General features: G+C 36.8%; 1 protein-coding gene and 1 pseudogene across 5 annotated transcripts in view; one reads left to right on the forward strand and one right to left on the reverse strand.

Moving 5' to 3' along the window:
* The window catches only part of ARHGAP24 (Rho GTPase activating protein 24), a 478,629-nt gene that overhangs the window by 282,155 nt on the left and 173,061 nt on the right, over window positions 1-23,413 (forward strand). Inside the window, exon 1 of one of the 5 annotated variants that reach the window (XM_045820126.1) lies at window positions 8,243-8,260. The exons of the other annotated variants lie outside the window; for them this stretch is intronic. The gene's annotated coding sequence lies outside the window, so the exon portion shown is untranslated. Of the gene's footprint in view, window positions 1-8,242; window positions 8,261-23,413 lie in introns of those variants that run through there. 5 annotated transcript variants of the gene reach the window in all.
* Window positions 1-23,413, reverse strand: part of LOC123806698 — a 52,063-nt pseudogene that overhangs the window by 4,908 nt on the left and 23,742 nt on the right.

Genomic DNA, 23,413 nt, shown 5'->3' on the forward strand with positions numbered 1-23,413 from the left:
TGATTTGAGGTTTTACCTCTAGTTGCTTCTATATTTAATTGCTCATTTTAACCCTATCTTCCCTTCATTCACATTTATTTTTTTAAAAATTCTGGTAAGCCTGCTTTTTATTTTTTAAACGAAAATTTTCTTTTTTAAGCTTGCCCACTTTAAAGGAACAACATTCCTAAGAAGAGCGACATTTACAATAAGATTTCAAATCACTGAAATATGAGGGGGTCTCAGAGCAAAAGGGGAATAGCCCTAAGTGGCAATGGAGGGGACAGAGGGACTCTGTACCCCTATCATCAGGGTGTAACCCTATTATCAGGGTGTCATTCTTTTCCCAGGGGATTTGATAGTTAATATATAATATTTCCTGCTTGTCAATAGATGAATAATAGAGACAATTAAGGAGATCTATACATGTGGACTTTGCAAAAAGTGAAAGCTTACAAGTTATCACTAAAAACTCCAAAAGTTTTAGAAAGAATTTAGCTATTTTGGGATAGTTAGCTTTCTGAGATCCATTCTATATTTTGATATCTCTCTAGAGGGAACTAAATTTAATTTCATGTTTTCTGAATTACTCAGCATTCTCCTTGTAGATACACATTGTAGAATTATTTTATAATGCAATGATACTTTGGGGGGGGCCTATTCTGTGATGTATAAGGCTATTATTTCTTATGTCAAAAGATCACATAATCAGTGTGCTTTTCAAAATTCTTGTATGTATTAAGTTTATAGGACAATTTTTCTCCTGTGTCCACCATTCATATGGAAGTGTGACCTTGTCTTTTTATTGGTGTGGATAATTTGCATTCCTGTAACAACTCCTTAGAACCTCAGCCACCCCTTTATAGTTATTATTTCTTTTGTGTGGAGCATAAGCAAACCAGAAAAAAAAGTTTATAAAAAATTATGCATGAAACATTATCCAAGAGCTCAAGAGATTTTCTTACAAGAAAAAATCCATCTGCCCAAGTGCATAGCCCAGTGATATCTATTTTAGGTGCTCAGGAGACTGTTGGTTTGTGTCCAAGTCCTTAGTTGTGTTCTGTAGTAGAAGTTGCCATGGAAGTGGCTCTGGGACAAGTAAGGCATCATTGCATCTAATACAGAAAGTCCTGTCTGTTCTCCTTTTTAAAAGCCAGTGGAGGTATATGTCAAGGAATCAGTGACTAATCAAATCCTAAGGGCAGACTTAATATTAACCAAGTACTAAGTATTTTATTTTAATCCCATTCACTCATATGCTGTTCACATGCATACATGGCTTGGAAATTGCAGAATAATGCTTGGTAGGAAAGAGTTAGAGAAAAGGAAAAAATATTCCTCCTCTAGTCTGTATACTTTGTGCTTTAGGGAAAAAAATAATCAAGACTAATTTTGTCAATGATATCTTGATTTTTTTTAATGGTGTCCTTATTTGTAACTTCTTTTAGACTGAAAATACTATAAAGCTATTTTATAAATTGAATTTTGTAGCACCATATGTTTCCTTATTTGCAATATATTTTAGGTTGTGCATTTCAGAACAAATGAATCCTTATTTACTCAATGATCTCAATAATGTCAGAAGTCACTTTTATTAATCCAACTCTACACAAGAAAAAAAACCTAGACATAGTAGACAAATAGCTGAGTCCAGGATAATTCTAAATCCCAACTTTAATTAGTGTTTATTGCTAATTACTTGATTATACAGCTTCATTTAGAAATACATCTTGAGGCCTTTTGTGTTACAAGCCCTCTTGACTTGTTATTTTTTAAATACACATTTCACATAGTCATCGCAGAAATTATTTCTGTGTGTTAAAACCTCTTGTGTTGTATATGGCAAATGCTTTGCATTTCAAATAATAAATTAGGACTGTTTTTTTTTGTCTGCAACAATGAATTTAGGGTCCACATATGTTTAGAAGCATTTCTAAAAGCTAAAGATTTTGCTTATGTTTGACCCCTACTCTTTCAGTTAAATAAAATGAAACAATGGGGGTTATTTTAAAATAAAATATTATTCTAATTGAAACACAGCTCCTTAAAATTAAAAATATGTATTTTAAGTCAATGCAATGGCATTTTTCTTTACTTGACTGAGTCTTTCAGTTTAATCAAAATTTAATTTTCACTTTCATACCTAATTAGGAAATTTGATATATGAAGGGATGTGTTTTATAATGAGACTATACTACCACAAGTCTTGAACTTCAGCCTGCAGACTCAGCCCCATTATGAATACATATTTCTACATCTGAAATGCTTTTTAAAACTAGAAAAGGAAGAAACCACCGAACAACTTAATGCATGTTAGTGTTCACTGGTATGCCTTATACGGGTCCTACTTACCATAACCTTGTCTTGCAAGAATTCTTGATTCTCTAGAAGCCTTAGAACCTACCCCCTTAACAACTAGAATTCAGCGAGCTAGATTTATGGTTCCCAAGGAGCTGTCAAGTTTAATGCTATAGGTTGTGGACAGGTGAGAGAAGCTATGAAATTTCTGAAGGTGTTGAACAGGGAAAATGATTACCTGATTATCATAAAAATCCACATTTAGTTAGTCCATTTTCAGTTATTAACTCTTAGAAAATATGCTCAAACTGACTTAGGTATGTCCTCATCTATAAAATGCCTTTGAATTGGTATTTTTGATCAATTTGGAGGTGATTAAAGGCCAAGGTCTTTTTGTACATCCTAGTCACACAATAAATTTTGGTTGAATGCATGTAACTTGCAATCTTTAAATTAAAAGTGCATTAACAAATAAAGTGATAAAATTGTGTTTTATACTTCATATTTTACAAGGGAGATTAAAAAAACAACAGAGATAAATAAATAAAAAATAAAACAACAGAATTATCTTCTGGAGAGCAGTCCCCTTGTGGGACAGGCTTCCCAGACGAGGTGAGTGTCCTAGAAACCCATCTGTATCAGTGTACCAACAAGGATTATTGTGAGAGGCTGCATTTGGCTTCAGTGAATTTTTTTTGAAGACTCTTTCAATGCATTTGCCCATTTCATGATGGGTGGTTTACAAACACACCTGCCTACACCATGCTGAGTGTTCAGCAGTTTTTGACCAAAAACAGCATGACCTCTGTGCCCCACCCTCCCTATTCACCTGATCTTCCCCTGGACTACTTTTTTTTTATTTCCCCAGATGAAAAAAGTGCTCAGAGGGAAACATTTTGCCAATGTGGAAGGGGTGAAAGAAAAAATGGCAGAAGCACTGAAAGGCATCAAAATCAACTAGTTCAAAAATTGTTTTTAGCAGTGGAAAAAATGTTTCGATAGGTGTATTGCATCAAATGGAGAGTATTTTGAAGGTGACTGAAGTTTAAGCATGTGAGAATAAGTACACAATTTTTATCAATAAATTCCATTTTATTTGGGGTCCCTCGTCATATTATCGAAGTATTTGTTGTTTAATTTTCATGAGAACTTCATTAAGAATTGCCCCTTAATAAATCATGAAGTTGCTGTTAGCAAACAATGCTTTGGAACTGTAAATTCTATGAAGAAAAACAAATTCTGCTACTCGTAGTCAATAGTAATTTATAAAGTAGAATTTGCTGGACATAAAAGTGCCAACTTTTTTTTCTATACCTTTTTATGTTTTATGTTACACAAGTTATTATGGAAGTTATAATATATTTGCTACAGATATTGCTATCATTTTATTTTATTAACTTTATTTGTTATTTTTTGGTAAACAAAGGAGGAACTTAAAAGAACAAACAAATGTGGTTGAGTCTTAGCAATTTTATAGGACAAATATGATTTCAGTGATCTTAAAATTTTACAGAATAGTTTTTAAAGATTATACATATATTATAGAAGTCTAGGCAAACACTGATATTTTTCCAAACTAACAAAGAAAGTTAAATAATCCAAAGGACCAGTTTCTTTTTATGTTAGCTTTTCTCTGAAACCCATGTTCTTTTTGAATGTGTTTAATACCGAGGTGCCCTCTGCGGTGCTTCTCTGCAGCAGGGGCTGGTCCCACGGGAGGATAGCATTTGTATGTCCTCCATCCCCACACTTGAAAACATTATGAGTAGAGCTAAATATAATGAAATTGAAGACAATCCTGCAAATCTCAGGTGTAAAATGCCCCATATTACTCATAAGGGATTTAACAACCATGATTATGAAGAGCAACAATATAAGAGGAAAATAAATTATTGTCACCTGTTCTACACTATTGTGTATTCACTCCTATTGTTAGATTTCTTTCTATGACTCTATACATGATATGGTGTCAATTTTTGTTTTATCTTATTTTGGTAAAATTAGCATGATATTGCATATTTGAATTCTACCTTTTTTATTTAGCATTTTATTGGGAACTTTTTCTGTATCATTCAGAACACTTTGGGAATAATTTATGGCTACATAATATTCTATTCTATGGCTACACAGTGCATAGTAGAACGTGTGCCCCATTGTTAAGGACCTACATTGTTTCAAAAAAGGATAAGCATTCATTTGCACATGATTTTTGATCATTTGATTACCTTGGAGCTGTAATAGTGACTTAGAAATTTGCAAGCCCAGACCTCTCTTTTTACAGAGTAAGGAAACAAAGTCCAGTGTTATTACTCACCTAGAACCTAGGCTTCCTGCTTTCAGCCTAATGTTGAAATCCATCCAGAAGGAGTAATGACTGGATGATATTTATTTGAGGGCAGAAGGTTAAAGCACAATTTCCTTCTGTCTGAGTAAGAGGTCAACCATGTACCCTATTCTCTGAAAAATCCCTAGAGAAAGGAAGGGTTCTCAGCCTAAAGGAAGAGCTCAAGATTCCATGCCAGAGTCCTTAACTGCACAAGGGGGCGTAAACACCCAACAGCTATGAGAACACTGAAAATAGCTGTCACTTCGTTAATGAGTGTTTGCTAAAGCATTTCCTGGGCTACTGGTGTTTCAGAAACTTTTAAACAAAATATTTGTAAAGATAAAGCTAGGACTTACTTCATAAATTATTGTTCTCTTACTTGCACCTTTGATTATCCTTAGTGCACAACTAATGTTCATGTTTCTGCTACTCTACAAACAAACAAATGCTGAACTTTCTTTTTTTCTTATGGTTGTTCAAGTACAATTGTCTCCATTTTCACCCCAACACTCCCCACTACCCCAGCCATCCCCACTTCCCTCCCTCGAATCCACCCCCTTTGGCTTTGTCCATGTGTCCTTCATACATGTTCCTTGATCCCCCCTCCCCATTATCCCCTATTATCCCTCTCTTCCCTTCTCCTCTCTGATTACTGTCAGTATGTTTATTTCAGTATCTCTGGTTGTATTTTTCTTGCTTGTTTGTTTTGTTGATTAGGTTCCACTTATAGGTGGGATCATATGGAACCTCTCTTTAACCACTTGGCTTATTTCACTTGGCATAATGCTCTCCAGTTCCATCCATGCTGTCACGAAGGATAGGAGCTCTTTCTTTCTTTCTGCTGCATAGAATTCCATTGTGTAAATGCCCCATAGTTTTTTGATTCACTCATTTACTGATGGGCACCTAGGTTGCTTTCAGTACTTGGCTATTGTGAATGGCGCTGCTATGAACATTGGGGTGCCTAAGTTCTTTTGAATAAACACTCAACTTTCTTAACCAAGCTTCTCTTCCTAACACCAAGAAAAATGTGTATTTTTCTGTCTCTGCTTCCGTGCCTTTCTCTGACTCTAAATCCTTCGCTGTTTTACATTTATTTCTACTACAGTACTGGAATTACCTCTCACGGTTGCTGATGACTGAATGAACTGTTAAATCCAACAGCTTTATATCCCTATGCTCACCTTGGCACTTTCTGTTTTTTATGCTGTTTACTGTTACATTCTTCTTGTTTTTTTTTACATTAGGGGTCTCATGCTAGTCAATGGTTCTGTCCTTTTTTTCTTCACTCTCTTTAGAGGAGTCCTGTCTTCTCCCCATCTCCTTGTTCTGAGTGCCTGTGTTCGTTTCATTTTCCTCCTTTGTAATTTCTTCCTCAGAAGGCTGCATCCAGTCCCATGGTTTCAACTTAAAGCCAAGTCCGGAGAGTGTGGTCAGCAAGTCCTCCTCTAACTCACCCTTCATAAGAGTTATAATGTGCAACATTCATACCTGGGCCTTCACCTTAGCGAGAAATGGGGATGGATTTCAGTCCAAACTTGATGGCCTCACTTTATGTAGTTGCCCTGCTAGCCAGAGCCACTGCAGAGTGCTGTCCCAGGTATTCTCACGCTTTAAACTCCACACCAGTCATGTACTCAAACCAGACCTCCATCTTTTACCTTTTTTCCTCACTTCCTATACAACCAGGTAACAGTTATTACAGAATTTTAAAATAATATATTTCTGGCACCTTTTCTCCATTCCCATGCCACCACCTTGCTCAGAATTTAATAATTTCATATGAACCCACTGTCTCCTCACTGGTCTCCTTCTCTCCACTCCTGTGCTGTTTGAATCCACCACCCACATGGCTGGCATTTTAAAGGACACACACATACTTTCTTTTTCTCTCAAACATTCAGTGAGTCTTTAGTAGATGGTTGAGAGAAAGGGCTATGGAGTGGAATTTTAGGGTTGGAGGCTCAGGTGAGGCACATTTCCTATGTGTCATTGTAATCAGGGGCCAGTGATGGTGGACATGATGGAGCCCTTGTACATGCCACACACAATTCTCTGTGCACAGCTAATGCATTCCTTCATTTAGTGTTCAGAAAGTACGCTTTATTGGATTTATACTAAACTAGATTACTTATCCTAAGAAGTGGAATCCAATTAATCTTAAACTGGTTTATTCTTTTTGAGTTCAATGTGTTTTTGAAGAAGTCTACACTAAAGTGAAATTCAAATAATACCAATGACCTTGGCCAAACTGCAGTGTCTTAAAACAGGCAAGAGGGTGTTTTATTTCATTTTAAGACAAAAGCATCTATCCCAGTTTTTGTTCTTTTAAGAAAGGAGAGCAAGAAAAATAAAACAAAGCATTTTTTTTCTTTTTTAACAACTACAAATAAATGATACAAATAAACACTTCTTTATTCAATGTTTCTATGGGGCTTCTCTATCCTTTATGACTCAACCTTACAGTTACAAAGCAAATAAGTGGAGCATCTAGGAATCGATCCCAGGATTTTTTGACAATAGGCTCTCTGCCTCATTTGCAGGCTGCTTTTTTCTCTTTGAGTTTAAGAATCCATGCAGTGACTAGTCAAATTTAAGTGGGAATGCTCCAAAGGAATGCATAAGGGTTTTCAGATGTATGCCAGGAAAATTATTTCACTATAATTTTATCCTGGAGTGAGAGGTTAATTTACTTTTTCCAGATCAACATGTACCTGTCACTTTGAGTAGATAAACTAACCATTTGCCTGAGTATCTACTGCAGGTTTTTGAAAGCAATTGCCAGTGTCTCAGCAAGTGCTGGCCTCCAGAGATCGCCAAGTGGTTTGTGTCACAGAACTCAGGCTCTTTCTCAGCATCAAAGGGTTCTGTGGCTTATTTCATTTCCTTAATCAACTCATTAATTACTTATAAATGGAAGTAACATAAATCATGACAATAGGGAAGTTGGATGAGATTTTAAAGACATTGCAATTATGGCCCCTCATATTCCAAAAGATCCAAACAGCCCAACGTAAGTGAAGTGACTTATCAATGATAATAGAGCAAGTCTAGAACATACTTCCTCTCTAAGAACATCTGCTTACAATTATCCTAGCAATTTGTTGAAATATTAATTGCATTGAATACTTTCACACTTACAATAGCAATAAACCTGAGTATCTCTTTTCCTCTTCTATCTTAGTTGGAATCCAGTGTGTATTGAGATCCATCCTCTTTTTCATTTATAGCAGCTGCTTTTTTTTTGTTGGAGAAAGCCTTTTGAATGTTGTTTGCTTGACTAACCTTCTTCAGCTCCTGAAATGGGAATTAGCGACATATATCACAAATAAAATAATGAAATGTTTATGAATCATCCCCAAAGGGCAATCCAAATGTTCCACAGTATTCTTTGAAGTGAAGTAAACCTCTGTATTAGTGATATACCTTTCAGAATGTATTAACATTACATTATGGCAGTTTTATAATATGAAATACCATATTTCTTTTGAACACATGCACAAATATTGGGGAAAATGTCTTGGGATAACTGACTTCATAAGCGTGAACATTTCCCTTCCTCCCCTCAGGTTTGTCACCATCTCTGCCACTTTCTCATATAAACCCTTGGCTTCAGCATTTCTCTACCATCTCCTTTGTGTTATTTGCCACATGCAGGTGAGTTTTCAGCCTGGGCTGCTCATCCTGGGTCTGGAATGTTCTCCCTGACTCCATACCTCTCCTATGCTCCCACAGCATTTTCCCATGGCTTTCATCGCTCCACATTTTAACCTCTTGCTTCATGGCTTGCTTTCCTAGCTCAGCTACACTGTAAAGACAAGGGCTTCATCATGTACATTCATTCACATGACCGGTGCTCAACATAGTGCCTGGCATGGATCCAAATTTGGGGTCCAGTATTTCTTCAGTCTTACTGTAACACAGGTGTGTAAGGCCTGTGTGAAGTATTCTTATTCAAGGACATGTTAAAGGATTGGCCAACCTTTCAGACTAGATACCTGGTTAATCTTTAGAAAGTAAAAAGACACAGGCAAAGAACACAAACTTGCTTTTACTCCCACTTGGTAAAACACTTCAGGTTTTTGCTCCACTCATATTTTATTTCATAACAAAGCTGATGAGCATGCGAGTGTTTATTAAACTTTGTTTATCTTAGCTTCCTCTTATTTGTCAAAGTTTCAGGAGCCCTTTCACATGATGGAAACTTAAACCATGAGTAAACATCTCAAAATATTTCTTGAATGTTAGCACTGAATTTATTCCTTACATTTGCTCAAATGTCATTTATTTTATGATGAATGCTGGCTCAGAAAAAGGGATAACCCAGAAAAAAAAGCATTTTTGGATTTTTTTGTTGGAAACAGCTTTTGAGTCTCAAAAACGACTAACTTCATTAAGCCTCAGAATTCAAAGTTTTAAATTATAACATTGACAACAACCAAATAAAACAGATCTCTTTATCCAATTGCTAAGAGCAGATAGTGATTCTCATAGTAGTGGGGCCAGAGGGAAGAATCAGAGGCAACAAAGAAAACTTAAATGCTTTCAGGATGATGGGGGTTCTGAGTAAAGGCTCTATGTACCGCCCTTGGCACCACTTCTTGAGCTTCATGTGGGAGACAGAACTGAAAAATTGGATCAGACTGGAGAAATCTAAGAGCATTGGAATCTGTGAATCACTTCCTGTGTGATGGAGACTACAACACTCAGGATTATTTTTTAGTGCTGCTCTACATGTTGCCAGGTCATTAGAATTGGGTATCTGGGCAGACATGTCCCAAACAGCCTCCACGCTTCTCCCCAGGCCCTATATGCAGCCCATGGGGGAAGAGAAGGAACAGTGAGGGCTAAACCTGAGGAGGTAGGAGGCAGGGCAAGGAAGACTTAGACCCAGGGCCTGTGCACTGGTGTGCAAGAACAGACAGGGATGGGAAAATTTGCATCTCAGAGATACCCATGTATGAGGAGGAAGATGACTATGGAACAAATTCTCACTTTCCTCCATCTAAGATGTGAAATCCTAGAGGCCCCTGAGATTATATGACCCCAAGCAGGTGGAGACCCTGGATTAACCAAGATCAAGTTGTAGCCATCTGACAGTATTTTTTTAAAAATAAGAAACTTATATTTTATACACTGGATTTCATAGACCAATTATTCATTCCTTCCTGCTACATAAATCATTATTTTAAAAACTTAAACCAATTGCTTTTAGCTATTTTACTCTGGAAATGCTAATGTATAAATAATGGTTTATAATCTTATCAAAAGTTTCAACTGTGCCCTGGTGGCTCAATTAGTTGGAACATCATACTGTATACCAAAAGGATGCTGGTTCAGTTCCAGGTCAGGATACATACCTAGGTTGTGGGTTTGATCCCCCATGAGGGTGTGTTTGGAAGGCAACTGATCAGTATTGCTCACATCAATGTTTCTTTGACTCTCTTTCTCTCAAATCAATGCATATATCCTTGGATGAGGATTTTTTTTTAAAAAGTCTGAACTGTACTTGTTTTTCTTGGAAGTTGGAGGGATATCAAGGCTAGAAAGACAAAGTGTGGGATGGAACTTGTTTAGGACTTGAGCAAAGAGGTGAGAAGGTTAAGAAATGCAAAAAGTAATCTCATAGGAGAATCTCTACTCTTGACATTTTAATGGAGCTTCATATTTTAATTTCTACTTCATCTAAATTCTGATCTCTAAAGATGAGAAACATATACTATCGTCCTATCTTACTGATATTATCTTAAGTGACATAGAGCAAATGCTGAAATTTTGGTAAGCTCAGAATTGTTACCTGGCTAAAAGTGCCTTATAAAATGAGTCCATACTGGTAATAAGTGGTTCTTACCCATGTTTTCAAAGCACAGCTAAGCTACCCCAAAAGTAGCATCTGCTCAGTGTCTAATGGCTCCAAAGAGATCAAAAACAGAAAGAAAAAAGATTACTTACTGGCTTTCTAAGTGGTTTACAGTTTACTCAAAGAGCAAAGTCTAAATTTGGACTTGTCAGGAATGTCCCTATGAGGATCTAAGTCCTGAGAAGTTCTTAACATACTGATGTGAGAATTTTTCAAACTCATGGCCTATTTAGGTTTTCACTGGTCCTCTGGGACATGTGTGGAATTTCTTGGCCAAAACTTGGTAAGTAACTGGGTATGGCCCAGTTTCCTACTACTCAGTGTGTAGACAGGGAGGTGTGGTATGCAGAAGTAGACTTGTGTACATGAATGGGGTGAAAGATTGTCATTCCATGCAAATGAAGGCTCAGGAAAAAAATATTTTCTAAAAAACCAGGCATCCCACAGGTTTAACAACATCAGAGTTTAATTTGGGGGAGCAGTCAGCATCAGGGGTACCATGAGGTGGTAAATGAGATCCAACCAGCCAGAGCAAGCAAGATGGTAGGTAATCAAAGAACATGTATACTAAGCAATTCATCTTCAGGGAAATGAGTCAACAGGTTGGCTGGAGTGCAGAGGAGAACTCTTAAGAATGACATGGAAAGCGAGATGCAGTTTCCTTGAGCAACCAGGTAGCAGATACTAGATAGAAACTAAAACACACCAGAAAAAAGCAAAAAACTGAGGTTAGAGTAGGAGAAACCAAAATCTGACCCTAGAGAGTAAGGGGTAGGGCTGAACTGGCAGTGAGAGTTATGTGGTAGTAGACAGAAGCAGATTAAAGATATGGTAATGGGAGAAAGCTGGGTATTCTGCAGGAGTATGTCTGTTCTGAACTTCTGATATTCATGGTCGACTGCTGAAAAATGTTCGGGGGATGGGCAGATTAGTGTCAGGATTTCAATGCATGCACTGTAAAAACTGTTGCTGGGCCTGAGGTGCAATGTTCAAGATACTTTAAAATTCTCTCAAGATGTCTTTGTAAACCATCAGTATAGCATCTGCTATTCCAAGAGTGTGAGATTCTTACATCTCCTTGCTTTAAGACCTGCATAAGAGTAATTAATTTCCTGAGTTTCTGGTCTGTCTTCCAATGCTTTGATTTAAAAGACTCTTTTCTCCTATCTTCTTTTTATAAATCTGTGGATTAAGATTTTTTTAAACAGGTGTAAAAATCACCTGAAGTACTTAAAATGTAGATTTGTAGGCCATTGCCCAGTCTCTGATGCATTTAATTTGGTATGGGATATGGCCCTGGAATATGTATTTTAACAAAACCTCCAGGTGGTTAGGATGCAGGTGGTCCAGGGGCCACACTGTTAGAACCACTGCTTTAGGTCACCTAAATGTCTTGGAAAATTTGATAATTCACTGACTGTTTTATATCTCTCAGTCTGCCTCTTACTTGCCACATAGCACAAATCATTTTTTGTCACACCATATATCTTAACTTTGGACTGTGAAAATGGTCCCCATAACTATGTCCTGGGCCAAAACATTCAGAGTTTAGAATACAATTCAGAATTCAAGATAGATTGTGTTTGGCTGTCTTTAAAATTATTGTGTCTACAATTTAAAGGGCAATTTACTTTTATTGAAATTTAGATCTATTCTGAAATATAAAAATGGTTTAAATTTATACCTGAAATGTAAGATTGTATGTTTTTGCTTTTCCAAGAGTGAAATATCTCTCCTAGTTTATTAGAAAACTGCTTTTTTCAACTGTAAATATATAGATAGCTGAAGACCCCTGGTAGAAATTAAAAAGGAGTATTAGTGATGTTTACAAAATTTGTTTTAGAATTGGAAGCTGGGCAAGAAGCAGTCATCACATATGGGAAAGATTTACATTGCCTGAGCAGGCTCAAGTTTGATGTAGCATAAATGGTATTTTCAAAGGCTCCAGTTCCCCAGATTTTCCATGGCTGCAGAATATGCTCTTGTCTCTGCTGAGAAATATGCTGGTCTAGGGAATAGCAAATAAGCATTCTTCCAGGCACTATAGTCATAGCCTTTTGTTGTTGGCCAAGTTTAGTGTGACTGTTTCACATATGATTTTGCTCTTCATGAACTAGATTGGAAAAAATGAAAACCTAGTCTAAAAATAAATATATCAAGCATTTAACCACTAATCAGTAAACATTTATTATTACCAAGGTCCATGAGAACCAAATAGCAGGCCTATGCCATGCATTGAGAGTCCGACACTGGTCAAAATTGTTGTGTGCTTACCTTTTTTAACCCAACAAAGAAATAAGGAATCACAGAAAGGAAGGAACTCCATAGTAGAATGTATAAAGCAAATTGTCTAAAAAAAATGCAGCTAGAATTGGAACTATTGAGGAATCTAAGGAATTTGAGAATTTAAGTTTTGAAATTTAAATCTTCAAAAAAAATTTTTATAAGACCCTATGTTTAGTGTTATAAATTCTGCTGCTGTAACATATTCATGAAGAGCATAAAGACATATTCAAGGGTAAAAATAGAAGTCAATAACATAAAACATTGCTCCTTAACAAAAGTGGTGAGGACTTGAGAGGTGACCCCCAAAAAGAAATTTTGTTTTAAAATACTGTCATATATTGTACTCACCAAAGATTTTTAGCTCTCTGCTTTCCAGCCACATAGCAGAGTTAAATTTCTCTCCTCTTTTGAATTAGTCATGGGTATGTATCCTGCTTTGGCCAATGAAAAACAAGCAGCAGTGACATGTCTCACTCACATCCAGGTAGAAGTTTAAGGTGCCACTGTGCAGATCATCATGAGCCCTTCCTACTGCTCTGAGGTTGGGGAAGCACATATTGGGGTCCTGAATGACTACGATGAGCTGAGGCCTTGGCTGACCCACAACAGACAATAGTGTTAAGTCAGGAAAAAATGTTATATAATTTTTTATTAGGGCAGCATCATTTAGCTTTTCCTGACCAGTAAATATATAGACACACTGGCAAAAACACTTCAAGTGTTTTGAAAGAAAATGGGGCTATCCCATGTGAAGATGAAGGTTACCGATATGTACGATTATGCATTGTTGATCTTTTAAAGGAACTCTAGAACCAGTCTGATAATTGCAGGGTCATGTTTGAGTTTTAAGAAGCTAAAAATACTATTGAAAATATTTTTCCATATTGGATATGTAAAGAGCAGAAATATACAACAAAATTATCAATAATGATGACATTAGAAAATTGAGAATGGGAATGAATGCAATGGAGATTCTCCTTTGCCTTTTAACAATTCAAACTTTTCCCAAATAAGCTTGAAGCAATTTTACACTTAAAAATACAAAAATGGAGCCCTGGCTGGCGTAGCTCAGTGGATTGAGCGCCGGCTGGGAACCAAAGTGTCCCAGGTTCGATTCCCAGCTAGGGTACATTCCTGGGTTGCAGGCCATAACCTCCAGCAACCGCACATTGATGTTTCTCTCTCTCTCTCTCTCTCTCTCTCTCTCTCTCCCTCTCTCTCTCTCTCCCTCCCCCCCTCCCTCCCCCCCTCCCTCCCTCCCTCCTTTCCCTCCCTAAAAATAAATAAATGAAATCTTTAAAAAAATACAAAAATGGGGAAATTTAATGTCATGGCCCCATTAAAATTTTAAAATTTTAATAATTTCAAAACTATATTTCAGGTAAACCATAGTTGTCAGGTTTAGACAATTCCGAATATGCTGGTACTGAAGAAACATTCTAAAATCAAGGACATGGAAGAAAAATGGAGTATTATACATGCATGCTACCTGTGTAAAAACCCAGGCACACATGGTCAATCATAGCATAGGTGGCTTAAAAAGACACAGTCCAGTTATTGTAAATATATTTTTCAGTCCAATGAAGTATAAATATATTATGGTGTGTTTCAATTCTTGGTTCATTGAAATAGCTCTAAAAATTCTCTCATTTTTACAATGTCCTCAAAGCCTGTCTCAACCCTCAAAAATTTTTCCCCTGAAATCCTGCCCCTGACCCTTTCTTTTTCTTTTCCTACATTTATTTTTAAGTATATTTTATTGATTATTCTATTACAGTTACCTCAATTTTCCCCTTTGCCCCCTCTATCTTGTACACCCCATTCCCTCCAACAATGCCCCCCTTAGTTTATGTCCATGGGTTGTACATATATATTCTTTGGCTTCTCCATTTTCTATACTTTTCTTAACCTCCCCCTGTCTATTTTATACCTACCAGTTATGCTTCTTAATCTCTGTATCTTTTCCGCATTCTTCCCCTTCCTCCTGCCCAATGATACCATCCATGTGCTCTCTCCATTTCTGTGATTCTGTTCCCATTCTAGTTGTTTGCTGTTTGTTTTTTAGATTCAGTTGTTGATAGTTGTGACTTTGTCATCATTTTAATGTTCATAGCTTTGATCTTCTTGTTCTTAGAGAAGTCCTTTTTAACATTTCATGTAATAATGGCTTGGTGATGATGAATTCCTTTACCTTGCCTAGGAAGCACTTTATCTGCCCTTTCATTCTAATTGATAGCTTTACTGGATAGAGTAGTCTTGGTTCTGGGTCCTTACTTTTCATCACTTTGCATACTTCTAGCCAAGAAGTATCCTTTGAATCTTCTTGCCTGCAAAGTTTCTTTTGAGAAATCAGCTGATAGTCTTATGGAGCTCCTTTGTAGATAACTCACTGCTTTTCTCTTGATGCTTTTAAGATTCTCTCTTTATCTCTAAAGAGATAAAACTTTGGCATTTTAATTATGATGTGTTTTAGAGTGTTCCTCTTCAGGTCCCACTTGTTTGGGACTCTCTGTGCTTCCTGGACTTGTATGTCTATTTCCTTTGCCAAATTGGGGAAGTTCTTCTTATTTTTTCAAATAAGTTTTCAATTTTTTGCTCTTCCTCTTCTCCTTCTGGCACCCCTATCATCCAGTTGTTGGCGTATTTGGAGATGTCCCATAGTCTTCTTATTCTCTCCTCATCTTTTTTGTATTCTTGTTTCTTTGTTCTATTCTGGTCAACTGTTTATTTGTACCTTTTCCAAATCATTTATTTGAACCCAAGTTTCCTTCCCTTCACTGTTGGTTCCCTGTGGATTTTTCTTTACTTCACTTAGTGTAGTCTTCATTTCTTCCCATATGCTTTTGCCATATTCAGTGAGTTCTCTGAACATCCTTATCACCACTGTTTGAATTCTACATTTGATAGGTTGGCTATCTCCATTTCACTTAGATGTTTTCCTGGGGTTTTGTTCTTTTCTTTAATTTGGGCCATATTTCTTTGTCTCCTCTGTTTGACGGCCTCTCCGTGTTTGTTTATGTATATTAGGTAGAGCTTCTTGAACTCCCTCTCTTAGTACACCTATTAAGTTGTATGAGTCAGGGCCTTAGGTATTCACCAGGGTAAGGCAACCTGGCTCATAGCTCTGTGGCTCTGTATGTGGGGGATGGGTCAGAGAGAGGATAATGCTGCTGAGACTTGCTTAGCACTAGCCCCATTTCTAGTCACTTCAACCCTTCCTGTATGCAACTGGAATCCCTCTAGCTGCCCCAGTGGTTGTTCCCAGAGTGGGTGAGTTTACATTCATTCTAGGGCCATGTAGGCCCTTTAAACCACCTCCCCCAAAAGATCAGCAATTTCTTCCACTGCTCCTTTACCCATTGATTTTTACAGCCAGAAGTTATGAGTCTTCATCTTCCTTGTGTTGGAACCCTAGGCTGTGTGGCCTGTCCTGGGGCTGGGATCGCTCACTCCCAAGGTATCCATCCCAATTTTATTAACTACACATGAATATGAGACTCCTCTGTTCCTTCAGTTACCTCATTGCCACTGCCTTGCCACCACCCCGCCATGTCCTCTCTGCCCCAGCTCCCCATATCTACCCCTCCTACCATCTGGATAAACGCAGCTTCTTTAAATCTTTGGTTGTTGGACTTCCATACAGTTCAACATTCTGGAAGTTCTGGGTATGTTTTGTTTTGAGGTTAGTCATGATCCTTATTTGTTGGGCAAGGAGGCAAAGCATGTCTATATCTTGACCAGAAGTCTTCCTTTTCCTACTTTTACATTTTCCTCCTTCTACTTCAAGAAGTTTTATTCTCCTTGATATTCTCAGTTCTCCTTACCCACTAGCCAAATATGTAAAATCAAAGCCAAGAATGGAGCATGCAAATTCTCAATATTCTCTGGAGTAAAAAAAAACCCAAGAGTAAAAGACAACATGCTCTGTAGCAATCAAAAGAAGATACAAGATAAAAATTATATATATATATGTATGTACATATACATATTTATATATACATACAATTTTTCCTATGTTTGACACCGTTAAAAGAAATGAACTTTCAAAAAACTAGCCTTTGCTTACAAGTGGGAGTACCCCATTAGTTACATCTGCATAGACAGACTCTTTTTAAAATTAATGTTTTGGTCCTGGCTGGTGTGGCTCAGTAGATTGAGTGCCAACCTGTGAACCAAAGGGTTGCTGGTTCAATTCCCAGTCAGGGCACATGCCTGTGTTGTGGGCCAGGTTCCTAGTAGGGGGCACATGAGAGGCAACCACACGTTGGTGTTTCCCTCTCTTTCTCCCTCCCTTCCCCTCTCGCTAAAAGTGTTTAAAAATTAATGTTGTTGTTCCCCCCCTTGAAAGTAGGCAGATTTAACTGAAGGATATATCATGTACTCTGGCACACAACTTTATGGCATTTTAAGGGATATGATGACAATTTATGAATAATGTCCCAAACTGCTATTCACTGAGGAACCACTTTTGTTATGTCTTTCCTCCCAACATCATTCCTGTTTGGCTTTAGTTCTTTAGGAAATATCTGATCTCAAAAAGCTTCTATATTTCCTGTTTCAGAAGTCTAAGATCATAAAGTTGATTTTTTTATAGTACAGTTCAAAGCTTTAGCAACTTCGTTGTCAGGCACCATTAAAGTACATCACCAAATTGTACCTATGGACTAATATTTGGATTTTTTAAAGAACTCTCTGTCATTATTTAATTAGTCTCAAAAATGTCATGGTAGGCAGAGATCTCACTGTTTTTTCTGTGTGTAAGACATTTTATTGAAATGGAGGAATATTTTTCCTGGCCCCATAAATTAGAGACAGTTAGACAGAGAGTTGATAGCTATTAAAAAAGCAAAATTAGCTCCCAGTCATGTAGCACCAATAAATTTTTAAAGAATGAACTTTTATGTTAACAGAAGGTCATAAATGTTGCAGCACACACAACTCACTACTCTCTACTTGTATGAACATGAAATAGTACCAAATATACACTTTAACTTTGTCTAGATAACAAGTTTGATACACTTAGAGTATGAAACATCTCTAAAATGAATATTTCAAGAAACTGCCAGCAATAATTCTAACTGCTCATTTGCAGTAAGTATTTGTGATGAGGAATCCTGAAGGAAGCAAAGATGAACGTGTTTTTTGTCCCTAGATCTTAAATGGATCACTTCTTAGAGATGTATGCTTTGATTTGGAGCCACAGTTTTAAAATATTGGGGCATAGTTTTAAAATATTTATAATAAAGTTGGAAAACATATTCCAAGTAAATTAAAATGGGTTTAGTTGGAAATTTTAAGCTTTATTTACCATAGAATAATAAAAATTTAAGGGAGTCCTTCCTCTTTTAGTTCTGTTTATGGTACCTGGCAAACTCTTTTTTATCACATCCTATTTTTAAACAAATATTCCAAGTTTTAAAATTATGACCCTCAGTTTATACATAGTCCTTTTTATCTTGGATAAAATATGAGATGGGATGAAGTCAGGCTGTTTCCTGTCACAAAAAATAGAATGTTCTTGTGCATACATTAAAAAGAAGAAATGAGTGTTCTTAAGTATGTTTTCTTCAGTATTAATCCACTGTGTATGATGCACTAGATGTTGTCCCAAACACACACACGAAGCAGTGTCTTCTTTAAAAAGAATTTCTGATTCATTGTAAGCATGCATAATACAGGAAAGGAAGAGCAAAATGATAGGGGTATGAATAAGATGATTTTGAAAGAAATTTACTGAGACTTCACCTGGAAAGAAATGTGAATTATTTAACAGTATGAGGTAATAACTGAGAAGAGTTGCCATATAAGTCTTGCCATTTTCTTTAGGGAACAGTATTCCTCATGCTGAGGGGGAAAGGCATGCCGAACAGTGTAATGGAACAATTTAAATGTACATCATAGAGGGGGATAAAACCATACAGTCTGGAACTTTGGGGAAAAATAATCTGCTCTTCTTTAGAGTTGTTTGAGTCTATTAAAGGTACCAGTATGAGTCTCTTAAAAAGCAATTTTTATCTGTCAAGAGAATATCTAAATTCCATTGAAATAATAGAGTGGTAGAATGAAAAAGAGATACCATATGCCACTGAAGATCATTTTGGTGATGTTTTTAGCACCCCTTTGTAACATTAGTTGTCAAGCCAGTGGCATAATCAATAAAGTACAAGGGAGAAAAAATAATACCCAAATATAAGTGTAGTATATATGCTTTTAAGATATGCTATCTTAAAGAATTATTGCAGGTTATTTTATTTAAACATTATCTTGACCATCTTAGAAAATTCTGATTGTGAGCTTTCAGATGAATAACACAGCATTTAACCAGGTTTGAACCTCTGTTTCATCTCATCAGTGGCTTAGGGTAATATTGTTCTCCAGCCAACACAATAAAGGTCTGCCCTCATGAACCTCTCAGGTTATCCCTCCTCAAAGAACGGCCTGAGAGGCATACGTACTGGGTGAAAAGAGCACTGCTTATTTAGCCAAGATCCTTTTCATGAGTAGTAGACAACATCCAGTTGCAATGAAATTTTGCCAAATAAACAGAAGGATGCCACTTCTTACTATCATATTTTCTCTATTCCACATTACAGGTTCTCACACTTTAATATTTTTGAAATTGATATGTCTCAGAATTGATATGCACATTGATATAAAAATTCATAGAAAGTTCATACAAAGGAATCAATGTTCCCAGAGGAAAAAACTGTGGTAATAACCTAAGGGACCTTTTCTTCATCATTCTCTAACTTGGCTCTATTTTCTAACCTCTTCCTCTTTCTCCTGCTAAAAGAACTAGAAAGACAATGGGTTGTAAATTTCAACAAATTAGGGTTTGAATTAGAGTACTAATTGTGGATTATTTTGGCGCTCGGTTTTTCTTTATTATAGATGAGTAATAATACCATTGTTACAAAGCTGTTATGGAGTCTAATGAAATAATACATGTAAAGTTTCAGTAGGAAGCATAAATGTAGTAATGATAGTTGGGTCCCTTGGGTTCAGGTGCTCATCAGGCCTAATTCTCCTGCTGGAAATCCTTATTTTAGTTTTCCATCTCCCCTCATATAACCCTCCTTTATTGTTGTTAGATTAAAGGGACTGAAATGGAAAAAAAGAGAAAATTTGGTAACAGGAACCATAGTGTATGGTGATATGAGACTAAATTAATATATCCTCAACTGAATAGAAAAGGAAAACTATCTGATTCCTTTGTTTCTGAGTAATAAAAGCCAAGTTTTAAGTATCTAAAGCTTTAGTTTAAATATCAACTTAACTTTTCTTTGAAAGTCTTAAAAAGAATTTATAAAATAAGAATGCATGAATTCTTTCCAAATACCTATAAAATATGGATATAGTAATGTCAGAACCCAATCAAATCACTTCTTGAAAAGAGCGCTTCTTTTTTTTTTTTAAGATTTTATTCACTCATTTGTAGTGAAGAAGGGAAAGTGAAGAAGGGAGAGAAACATCAATGTGTGGTTGCCTCTCACACACCCCCTACTGGAGACCTGTCCCACAACCCAGGCATGTGTCCTGACAGGGAATCAAACCAGCAACCCTTTGGTTCACAGGTTGGCACTCAATCCACTGAGCCACTCCAGCCAGGGTAAAAACAGTACTTCTTATCAGCCGGGGAAAAAAATCAAATCTCAGCAGTATTCCAACCTCTATCCTTCCCCAAACTTCAGTGGCAAGCCCTCTAATCCAAATAATTTAGAATCTCTTGGACTTTTATCCATTTTTGAAGGAGATGGCCGGTTAAGAAAGGAAGTAGAGTATTATTCACTTTTGGCCATAGAATGGTCTTTGTGCCCTTTATACCAATCATAGAAACGTGGGGTTTGAGTTGAGACCCTTAAAATTCTGATGACTCCCCCCACCCACTCTTTGCTGACACCAGACACTGTAGGCTTGTGAATGGGAGTTTGAAACTCTACTTATTTGGATTTTAGTCAATATTTCTTTAAGTTTTGAAATATTTATTGATTTGACTTCAGTGACATATACTATCTAGAACATTTTTGCTTATTGTCATCTTAGTTAATTAGAAATTTGAAGATATGCAATAGTGATTAAACATTTATACCCAAATCACTATGTTCTTTCCAATTTTTTTTGGCAGTCAGAAACTGAATTTTCAAAATCTATTTATTTGTATGCTGATGTCTCACCCAGAGAGTACATTTTAGGGAGCATCGAGAACTTGTTATCTTTGCATGAGCTGTAGTAGTTTACTTTGACTACACCATTTATATCTACTCTAAAAATAGGATAAATGTTTTTGATTAATATGGCATAGTGGGAAAAATCAGCTTAAAATCAACTTCTGTGCACATATAAAATAATATTAAAGGCACAAACCCACAGTAATAACTTACATTTCTTTGCTTAAGGATACTCAGCTTATTGTATCTATATCTGATATTAAATTCTTTTACTCATTCACACATGTTCATCTTGGGTAGTCTCTGGATCAATACAAGTGCATTAACTGCTTAATGTTTACTTGGTTACATCGATTCACCACCAGAGAGAAATTTTATTAGTGTCAATTCCCTAAGTGACAGGTTCTCCACTGCATGTGTTGAGGAATGTTGAATAAAACTGATCCTTTATATACTAAAGTCTTGATTCAAAGTTATGAAATTTATTCTTAGATTTTGAAAAAACAATTTAGGCCATATTCCAAGTTGTCACCAATAGCATTCCTGTATAACTGAGAAAAAGTTTGCTAGAATTTTAATCTCTACTAATTAAATTTGAATTTCAATCTACTTTTAAAAAATATACTTACAGAGCTTTCCAAGATGATCTTCTCTGTATTAACCTTATTAATTTTATAGATCTTATTTGTATCAAAAAGTTTCCAGTTCCAGTTATAAAAACCCAACTATAGCAAACATCAGCAGAAAATGGAATTTATTAGATCATGAAATTGGGAAGTCTAAGGGCAGCTCAGCCTTCAGGCCTGGTGTATCAATCTGGGTCCAATCAGGAGAGTGAAACCACAGAGTAACTTGAACAGGGAAAGTTTAACATAAAGAATGATTAGCTATACTAGGCAGTTAGCATATCAAGGGTTTGGCTAGTAAGAAGTAGAAAGAACTCTCAAGAATTTAGGCATAGCAGATATAAAGAACAGCCTTAACTCCAGGGTGAGACTGAGCACCCAAAGAAAAGCCCACCTCCCAGGCTGAGATTCAGACTTTGTTGGAGAAGGTATGGCCTTGTCTCCCTGTGTGGTTGAGCAGTCACTATGCTGGTGTACAGGCAGAACTTTCTGCAAGATTTTCCTCTGGAACTTGCCTGAATGAAAAGCACGGAGAGGTGTCTCACTGGAAGCACTTCACAGCAAACTGCCTGCTGAGGTCAGGGGAAAGCAGCTGGCCACTGAATATTCAGGTCAATGTGCATGAGCAGATGCTTGATGCTGAAGAAGCTGTGAGCACCGAAGTTGCTGGGCACTGAGGAAAACATGAGTGCACTGCAGGAGCTCCTGCTGGCAGCTGTCTGTGCTGCAGGAGCCTGCAGAGGCAACACCCAGGAACCAGGAAGCTAAATCCATCCTCTTCTGCAATGTCTCTCTCATGCCCTCTACTGACAGAGCTTAATATGATGCCAGCTGGCAAAGGAAAAAGTATTAAAGGGACCACATCCATTTTCACAGAACAGACAAAAAGGGTAAATTTAGAGGAAATGTAGCAAGCTCCAAAGATTGAAATGATGTCAGCAGGATTTGCCTTTTTTTTTATTTCTCAGTATTGCTTTCCCCTGGGATGGTGTCATAGTAGGCTTGCTGCTTCCATACAGTGCTATTTTTAATTCAGCAGCCAAATATTTTCTCTTCTTAGCAATTGTAGCAAAATCCCATTATTGAGTATTGTTGATTCCGATTAGCCAGATTTGTGCCACGTGCTATCCCAAAATCAGTGTGACTGGGGGATGGGATTTTTTCCCCTCATTTGGCACTATGCTTCCCTACCCCCGCCCACATCAGACTGTTATACTGGGCTGAGGTGGGTTGTGCTGTGTAGGCCAAGGTGACTTTGTAATAGGGTTACTATAGCTGAGAAGTAAAACTTCAAAGTGCATCGCATATCTTAAATAATCTGCCTTAGATCCCTTTGAGCTTCTTCATTTTCTAAGATCATTTTTATATAAAGTTCTAGAGCTTGAATGAAATTAAAGACCATCTAGTTTAGTTGCCTCCTTTGAATTTACTACTAAGAAAAAAAAAACAAAAATGGTGTCAGCATTAAGTTTTAAAGCCAGAATTTCTGATAAAACAGAATAAAAAAGTTATAAATGTAAGGTTTTTTTCCTTCCAAGGGTGAGAAGCCATATTTACTTAACATTCTCTCAGCAATAGTGGTCTGCACGTGTCATCTGATGTAACTCAGCAATGCAAAGAAGAGAACTAGAGATATCATAAAAATGTGGGTGGATCCTAAAGGCATTATGTTGAGTGAAAAAGCCAGTCTCAAAAGACTACCTACAGCATGATGCCATTTTATATAGCATTCTTGAAATGACAAAACTATAGTGTTGGAGAACTGAGCAGTAATTGTCTGGAGCAGAGGTTAAGGAGAGGGTGTGACTATAAAGATGTAGCATGAAGGAGTGTCTCTGGGATGATGGAATAGCTTGTATCCTGATTATCA

The sequence above is a fragment of the Phyllostomus hastatus genome, unplaced genomic scaffold (genome assembly GCF_019186645.2).
Source record: "Phyllostomus hastatus isolate PE091 unplaced genomic scaffold, TTU_PhHast_1.1 phas_scaffold_39, whole genome shotgun sequence".
Classification (NCBI taxonomy): domain Eukaryota; kingdom Metazoa; phylum Chordata; class Mammalia; order Chiroptera; family Phyllostomidae; genus Phyllostomus; species Phyllostomus hastatus.